This window comes from Sciurus carolinensis, chromosome 12 (genome assembly GCF_902686445.1).
Source record: "Sciurus carolinensis chromosome 12, mSciCar1.2, whole genome shotgun sequence".
NCBI classification, from domain to species: Eukaryota; Metazoa; Chordata; class Mammalia; order Rodentia; family Sciuridae; genus Sciurus; species Sciurus carolinensis.
The window spans coordinates 49,353,017-49,362,526 of NC_062224.1; the positions used below are offsets into that span (position 1 = coordinate 49,353,017).

Sequence of the window (9,510 nt, forward strand, 5' to 3'; positions counted from 1 at the left end):
ATCCCCTTTTAAAATTTATATTTTGAAACAACCCTTATAAATTTCTAAATTTAGATAAATTACTCTATTTTAATCTGATGAAATACTTCATTACTTATAAAACTCTATTTAAATACAGTTGAAACTTTTGAACCCTTTATATAGAATAATACTGTTAAGACTTTTAGTAATCATGTTTTTAGTGATAACTTAAAGTAAACTTAGGATCCAAGATGGCGGCCTAGAGGGTGATTGCACCCCCAGTCGCTCCAGAACCCAGGAGGTAAGAAGGGGAGGCATTGAGAGACTCGGACTGAAATAGAGCCACGGGTGAGTCTGCCCACTGGGTAAAGCTCAGCCCGGGTGGCAGGCCCAGATAGAGGTGGCTTATCGGAGCCGGGCAGGCAGCTAGAGTCTTCCACAGGCAGCCCTGCGCACTCCGGCGCTGGGCCCTGCCCACACAGCCAGCTTCTCCAGGTTCTCGGAGCAGGCCCCTAGTGAGAGCCTTTCTGACCAGAACGAGCTCCAACTCCCGGAGCCAGCGCAGCGTACTCCCAGCGTACTCCGGCACGCAAACAGCTTCAGGGACCAGGATAGGGCAGCCAGAGACTTCCCCAAGTAGCCTGGACCCCTACAGTGGGAGGTGCCTTTCAAGGCTAGCTTCTCGGACCAGACCAACCAGTGAGAGGCTTTCTACATAGAACCAGCCACAAGTCTCTGAACCAACGGAGAGCTTCGATCCGCAAGCAGCCTCTGGGATCAGGACAGGGCAGCCAGAGACCTCTTCAGGTGGCTCTGCCCACTCTGGCCACAGGTTCTTTCCATGGGGTGATCCAAGATGGCAGCCTAGAGGGTGACTGCATCCCCAGTCGCTCCAGAACCCAGGAGTTAAGAAGGGGAGGCATTGAGAGACTTGGACTGAAATAGAGCCACAGGTGAGTCTGCCCACTGGGTAAAGCTTGGCCCGGATGGCAGGCACAGAAAGGGGTGGCTTATCAGAGCAGGGCAGGGCAGCTAGAGTCTTCCCCAGGTAGCCTTCCACACTCCGGCGGTGGGCTCCTTCCACACGGCCAGCTGCACGGTGCAGGCCCCCAGTGAGAGCCTTTCCGCACAAAGCCAGGTCCAAACCCTGGAACCAGTAGGGGGCTAGGGGCAGCTTGCTTCGGATGCACTGCATTATCAAATTCCTCCAAGACATCAGGCTACTGAAGACTGGGAGGTGATACACTGGAAATCTACCGGGACACTATAAGCCAATAGTGGAAATCTGCAATATCTCAGGGTCCCACTGACAGCTGACCAATATGAGAAGACAAGGGAAGAAAATGTCCCAACAAACCTAGATACTACATCAATAAAACCCAATGACAGCACAGCAGAAGAAATGTCAGAAAGGGAGTTCAGAATGTACGTACTTAAAACGATCAGGGAAGCAAATGAGGAGATGAAAGAGCAAATGCAGGCATTGAAGGATGAGATGAAAGAGCAAATGCAGGCATTAAATGATCGCACCAATCAACAGTTAAAAGAGCAAATACGGGAAGCAAGAGATCATTTCAATAAAGAGTTAGAGATACTGAAAAAAAAGCAAACTGAAATCCTTGAAATGAAGGAAACAATAAACCAAGTTAAAAACTCCATAGAAAGCATAACCAATAGGATAGAACACCTGGAAGACAGAACCTCAGACATTGAAGACAAAATATTTAATCTTGAAAACAAAGTTGACCAAACAGAGAAGATGGTAAGAAATCATGAACAGAATCTGCAAGAACTATGGGATATCATGAAAAGGCCAAATTTAAGAATTATTGGGATTGAGGAAGGCTTAGAGAAACAAACCAAAGGAATGAACAATCTATTCAATGAAATAATATCAGAAAATTTCCCAAATCTGAAGAATGAAATGGAAAACCAAGTACAAGAGGCTTATAGAACTCCAAACATACAAAATTACAACAGACCCACAGAAAGGCACATTATTATGAAAATACCTAACATACAAAATAAAGACAGAATTTTAAAGGCCGCGAGAGAAAAGAATCAAATTACATTCAGAGGGAAACCAATAAGAATATCAGCAGATTTTTCAATCCAGACCCTAAAAGCTAGAAGGGCCTGGAACAAGCCCTGAAAGAAAAAGGATGCCAACCAAGAATCTTATACCCAGCAAAACTTACCTTAAAATTTGAGGATGAAATAAGATCCTTCCATGATAAACAAAAGCTAAAGGAATTTACAAAAAGAAAGCTGGCATTACAGAACATTCTCAGCAAAATATTCCATGAGGAAGAGATGAAAAACAACGATGCAAATCAGCAACAGGAGGCGCTAGCCTAAAGGAATAGCCAAATAAAGGAGAAACCAAATCATGTCAAAAACAAATATGAGTCAAATGACTGGGAATACAAATCATATCACAATAATAACCCTGAATGTTAATGGCCTGAACTCATCAATCAAAAGACATAGACTGGCAGATTGGATTAAAAAGAAAAATCCAACAATATGCTGCCTGCAAGAGACTCATCTCATAGAAAGAGATACCCATAGACTAAAGGTGAAAGGATGGGAAAAAACATACCGTGCACATGGACTCAGCAAAAAAGCTGGGGTATCCATCCTCATTTCAGATAATGTGGACTTCAAGCCAAAGTTACTCAGAAGGGATAAAGAAGGATATTTCATACTGCTTAAGGTAATCATAAATCAGCAAGACATAACAATCATAAACATCTATGCCCCAAACAGTGGCTCATCCATGTATGTCAAACAAATCCTTCTCAATCTCAGAAACCAAATAGATCACAATACAATAATACTAGGTGATTTTAACACGCCTCTCTCACCACTGGACAGATCTTCCAAACAAAAATTGAACAAAGAAACCATACATCTCAATAACACAATCAATAATTTATACTTAACAGACATTTATAGAATATACCATCCAACCAAGAGTGAATACACTTTCTTCTCAGCAGCACATGGATCCTTCTCTAAAATAGACCATATATTATGCCACAAAGCTAATGTTAGCAAGTACAAGAAGATAGAGACACTTCCTTGTATTCTATCAGATCATAATGGATTGAAAGTAGAAATAAATGAAAGAGTAAAAAACAGAAATTACTCCAACACCTGGAGATTAAACAATATGCTATTATATGAGGAATGAATAACAGAAGATATTAGGAAGGAAATTAAAAAATTCTTAGAGGTAAATGAGAACAAAGAAACATCATATCAATATCTCTGGGACACTATGAAAGCATACTTAGAGGAAAATTTATTTCATGGAGTGCATTCAATAAAAGAAGTAAAACTCAACAAATAAAAGACTTACCACTACAGCACAAAGCCCTAGAAAAATAAGAACAGACCAACACCAAAAGTAGTAGAAGACAGGAAATAGTTAAACTCAGAGCTGAAATCAGCAAAATTGAAACAAAAGAAACAATACAAAAAATTGACAAAATAAATAGTTGGTTCTTCAAAAAAATAAACAAAATTGATAAACCTTTAGCCACACTAACAAAGAGAAAAAGGGAGAAAACTCAAATCACTAAAATTCGGAATGAACAAGGAAACATCACAACAGACACGAGTGAAATACAAAACGTAATTAGAAACTATATTGAAAATCTATACTCCAACAAAACAGAAAACCTCGAAGGCATCAACAAATTTCTAGAGACATAAGAATTACCTAAACTGAACGAGGAGGACATACACAACTTAAATAAACCAATTTCAAGCAATGAAATAGAAGAGGTCATCAAAAGCCTACCAACAAAGAAAAGTCCAGGACCTGATGGGTTCTCAGCCGAGTTCTACAAAACCTTTAAAGAAGAGCTCATTCCAATACTCCTCAAACTATTCCATGAAATAGAAGAGGAGGGAACCCTCCCAAACTCATTCTACGAAGCCAATATCTCCCTGATACCTAAACCAGACAGAGACACATCGAGGAAAGAAAATTTTAGACCAATATCCCTAATGAACATTGACGCAAAAATTCTCAACAAAATTTTAGCAAATTGCATACAAAAACATATTAAAAAGATAGTGCACCATGATCAAGTGGGTTTCATCCCAGGGATGCAAGGTTGGTTCAACATCAGGAAATCAATAAATATAATTCACCATATCAACAGACTTAGAGTCAAGAATCACATGATTACTTCAATAGATGCAGAAAAAGCATTTGATAAAATACAGCACCCCTTCATGGTCAAAACACTAGAAAAAATAGGGATAGTGGGAACATTCCTTAACATTTTAAAGGCCATTTATGCTAAGCCCATGGCCAATATCATTCTAAATGGTGAAAAACTGAAACAGGCATTCCCCCTAAAATCTGGAACAAGGCAGGATGCTCTCTTTCACCACTTCTATTCAACATCGTCCTTGAGACTCTAGCCAGAGCAATTAGACACACCAAAGAAATTAAAGGGATACGAATTGGAAAAGAAGAACTCAAACTATCCCTGTTCGCTGATGACATGATTATATATTTAGAGGAACCTAGAAATTCCACCAGAAAACTTTTAGAACTCATAAGAGAATTCAGTAAAGTAGCAGGTTACAAGATCAATGCTCATAAATCCAATGCATTTTTATACATAAGTGATGAATCTTCAGAAAGAGAAATTAGGAAAACTACCCCATTCACAATAGCATCGAAAAAAATAAAATACTTGGGAATCAATCTCACAAAAGAGGTGAATGACCTCTACAATGAGAACTACAGAACACTAAAGAAAGAAATTCAAGAAAACCTTAGAAGATTGAAAGATCTCCCATGTTCCTGGATAGGCAGAATTAATATTGTCAAAATGGCTATACTACCTAAAGTGCTATACAGATTCAATGCAATTCCAATTAAAATCCCAATGATGTACCTTGCAGAAATAGAGCAAGCAATCATGAAATTCATCTGGAAGAATAGAAAACCTAGAATAGCTAAAGCAATCCTCAGTAGCAAGAGCGAAGCAGGGGGTATTGCAATACCAGATCTTCAACTCTACTACAAAGCAATAGTAACAAAAATGGCATGGTATTGGTACCAAAATAGACAGGTAGATCAATGGTACAGAATAGAGGACACGGACACAAACCCAAATAAATACAATTTTCTCATACTAGACAAAGGTTCCAAAAATATGCAATGGAGAAAAGATAGCCTCTTCAACAAATGGTGCTGGAAAAACTTTAAAACCATATGCAACAGAATGAAATTAAACCCCTATCTCTCACCCTACACAAAACTCAACTCAAAATGGATCAAGGACCTCGGAATCAGACCAGAGACCCTGAATCTTATAGAAGAAAAAGTAGGTCCAAATCTTCAACTTGTTGACTTAGTATCAGACTTCCTTAACAGGACTCCCATAGCACAAGAAATAAAAGCAAGAATCAACAACTGCGATAGATTCAAACTAAAAAGCTTTCTCTCAGCAAAGGAAACTATCAGTAATGTGAAGAGAGAGCCTACAGAGTGGGAGAATATCTTTGCCAATCATACTTCAGATAGAGCGCTAATTTCCAGAATCCATAAAGAACTCAAAAAACTGTACACCAAGAATACAAATAATCCAATCAACAAATGGGCTAAGGAAATGAACAGACACTTCATAGAAGAAGATGTACAAGCAATCAACAGATATATGAAAAAATGTTCAACATCCCTAGTAATAAGGGAAATGCAAATCAAAACTACCCTAAGATTTCATCTCACCCCAATTAGAATGGCGATTATCAAGAACACAAGCAACAATAGGTGTTGGCGAGGATGTGGTGAAAAAGGAACACTCATACATTGCTGGTGAGGTTGCAAATTAGTGCAGCCACTCTGGAAAGCAGTGTGGAGATTCCTCAGAAAGCTTGGAATGGAAACACCATTTGACCCAGCTATCCCACTCCTTGGCCTATACCCAAAGGACTTAAAATCAGCATACTACAGAGTTACAGCCACATCAATGTTCATTGCTGCTCAATTCACCATAGCCAGATTGTGGAACCAACCTATATGCCCTTCAGTTGATGAATGGATAAAGAAACTGTGGCATATATATATACAATGGAATATTACTCTGCAATGAAGAATGATAAAATTATGGCATTTACAGGCAATGGCGATGGCGCTGGGGGAGACTTCGGCTGCTCCTCCCCTCCCCTCCGGGCGCCCTTTCTTAACCCTTTTTAGAAAGAGGAAAAGGGGGCCAAGAAGTGAGTGACACCTGCCCCCCGCCGCCTGAGGCTGGAGATCCGGCTGTAGCTTGCAGACCCCTGCTTTTTCAGCCTAAGTGAAGGTATTCCCCTCTGGAGAAGACACCCCCACAGTTAGCACTCACTTCAGATGCTGACCCTCAGTGAACAGCTGCTCTTGGTGACAAGATTTAGAAGACAGAGTCCATCCTCCCAGATTGGATCTCTTTTTGTATGGATCTTCTATTTCTATGTCTTTTTTAAAAAGAACTTTTTGGGGAAACATTTTTGATTACAACTGTTCATCGTCATCTATACAAAGAAAGGAAAGCTGTTGCTGGGATTTTGAGGAGATCCAGGCTCTAACCTTTGCATATTCCTGCCTGCAGACTTCTTCAGGCTCCAGGGGTGGCTTTGCTGACAGTGTATATGTTGTATGCAACAGGAGCTGCTGAGCTTTTCGTGACAGGATTCCTGTACACCCTGGAAGTGCTTGAGGAAGAGTGATGAAGATAGGCATGAAGCCTCAGTCTCACAGCTGCATGCGTAGTCGCTGTTGAAGCAAATGCCTACCTAATCTGACAGTCTTGGTGTGTTTAAAATTTTTTGAGTTTGCAAATAAGCTTATTAAGTCTACTGATGGAGCCCTCGGGCAGTGAACAGTTATATGAGGACCCTGATCCCAGAGGCAAATCCCAAGATGCAGAGGCCAGAAAGCAGACAGAATCAGAACAAGTTATCTAAAATGACCCACAATGCTTTGGAGAACATTAATGTGATTGGCCAAGGCTTGAAGCATCGCTTCCAGCACCAGCACCAGCGCAGGAGATCATCCATGTCTCCACATGATGTGCAGCAGATTCAGACAGATCCAGAACCTGAAATGGATCTGGAAAGCCAGAACGCTGTGCTGAGATTGATGGTGTCCCCACCCACCCCACAGCTCTAAATCCTGTTCTGCAACAGATCTGCGTGCCACCCACGATGAAGAGAGGGACGAGCTTGCATAGTAAGCGGAGCAAGCCAGAGGCCCCAAAAGGAAGTCCCCAAATCAACAGGAAATCTGGCCAGGAGATGACAGCTGTCATACAGTCAGGCTGACCCAGGTCTTCATCCACGACTGATGCTCCGACCAGCTCTGCTATGATGGAGATCGCTTGTGCGGCTGCCGCGTGTCTACCAGGAGAGGAGGCGACTGCGGAGCCGATCGAGCGGTTGGAAGTAAGCAGCCTCCCCCAGACTTCCAGTGCAGTGGCCTCCAGCACTGATGGCAGAATCCACACAGACTCTGTGGACGGCATTCCAGACCCTCAGCGCACGAAGGCTGCCATAGTTCACCTACAGCAGAAGATCCTGAAGCTCACAGAACAGATCAAGATTGCACAGCCAGCCAGGGACGACAACGTCGCTGAGTACTTGAAGCTTGCCAACAGTGCGGACAAGCAGCAGGCCGCCCGTATCAAGCAGGTCTTCGAGAAGAAGAATCAGAAGTCTGCCCAAACCATCCTCCAGCTACAAAAGAAGCTCGAGCACTACCATCGCAAGCTCCGAGAGGTAGAGCAGAATGGGATCCCCCCGCAGGCAAAGGATGTCTTCAGGGTCTGAAGGACGTGGGAGCAAAGGTGACTGGCTTCAGCGAAGGTGTGGTGGATAGTGTCAAAGGGGGATTTTCCAGCTTCTCCCAGGCCACCCACTCAGCAGCAGGAGCTGTGGTCTCAAAACCCAGAGAGATCGCATCACTGATTCGGAACAAATTTGGCAGTGCAGACAACATCCCCAACCTGAAGGACTCCTTAGAGGAAGGGCAAGTGGATGATGGGGGGAAGGCTTTGGGGGTGATTTCGAACTTCCAGTCAAGCCCAAAATATGGTAGTGAGGAAGATTGTTCTAGTGCCACTTCAGGCTCAGTGGGAGCCAACAGCACCACTGGGGGCATTGCTGTAAGGAGCATCTAGCTCCAAAACCAACACCCTGGACATGCAGAGCTCAGGATTTGATGCACTACTCCACGAGATCCAGGAGATCCGGGAAACCCAGGCCAGACTGGAGGAATCCTTTGAGACCCTCAAGGAACATTATCAGAGGGACTATTCCTTACAGGAGGAACGGTATAGATGCGAACGGTTAGAAGAACAGCTGAATGACCTAACAGAACTGCACCAGAATGAAATCTTGAACTTGAAGCAGGAACTGGCCAGCATGGAAGAGAAAATCGCATATCAGTCCTATGAACGGGCACGGGACATCCAGGAGGCTCTGGAGGCGTGCCAGACCCGCATCTCCAAGATGGAGCTGCAGCAGCAGCAGCAGGTGGTGCAGCTGGAAGGGCTGGAGAACGCCACGGCCCGCAACCTGCTGGGCAAGCTCATCAACACCCTGCTGGCCGTCATGGCGGTCCTCCTGGTCTTTGTGTCCACGGTCGCCAACTGCGTGGTCCCCCTCATGAAGACGCGCAACCGGACGTTCAGCACTTTATTCCTCGTGGTTTTCGTGGCCTTCCTCTGGAAGCACTGGGACGCCCTCATGAGCCACGTGGAGCGGTTCTTCTCGTCCCCAAGATGATGCTGGGCAGGAGGCAGCCCCGGCCGCCAGCGCTGACCTACTCTGCGGTTTTCTACGACAAGAGTTGAGTGAATCTGTTTACATTTAGAATAATGTTTTTTTCTTCAAGAGACGCAATTGCAATAGTATTTTTTAGATTTTATCCAAGAAGTTTTTTGGGCGAAAATCTTGGATCCTTTTTATATAGCATGATTTTCCTTGGGATGCAGATCTCCAGCAGCCCTTTAACACGAACCGACACCCGGGGGCGCACAGAGGGCACTGGAGCGGCTTGCAGGGCTGCACTAACCCACTGAAAGACTCGCGGAGTAGGCGCCGCCTCCCGCCATGCGGACTCACCGCTCCACCCCAGACGAACTCTACTGTGAAACCCACCACATTCCACGTGTGAGTTTTTGGATTCAGGGTGGTTGGTCCTTGTCCGGGAAGAACACGGACCCCCGACATTCTCGCCCCGTTGGCCATTCACGCTAACCCTGGAAGCCTGTCGCTCGAACCTGGTCCTCGACGTGCTGGGACAAGAAGTGCGTGCTTCCTGCCCGCAGGATCCCCGCACAGTCCTACGACAGTGTTTTGAAGTAGCCCTCTAAATCCGTAATTTTAAGCAAAATCCCTTGGCCGCACTTTTAAGGTTTTTTTTTTTTATATGTGTGTGTGTGTGTGTGTGTGTGTGTGTGTGTGTGTGTATGTGCGCGCGCGTGTGTATAGTTATCGACTTAAAAATAAAAAATCCGAACAGCATACTTGAAGAATGTAATA

General features: G+C 43.8%; 1 pseudogene; it reads left to right on the top strand.

The window, feature by feature from the left end:
• The first annotated feature begins 6,725 nt into the window (after positions 1-6,725).
• LOC124962089 (transmembrane and coiled-coil domains protein 1-like) lies at positions 6,726-8,751 on the top strand (annotated as a pseudogene).
• Positions 8,752-9,510: the final 759 nt, after the last annotated feature.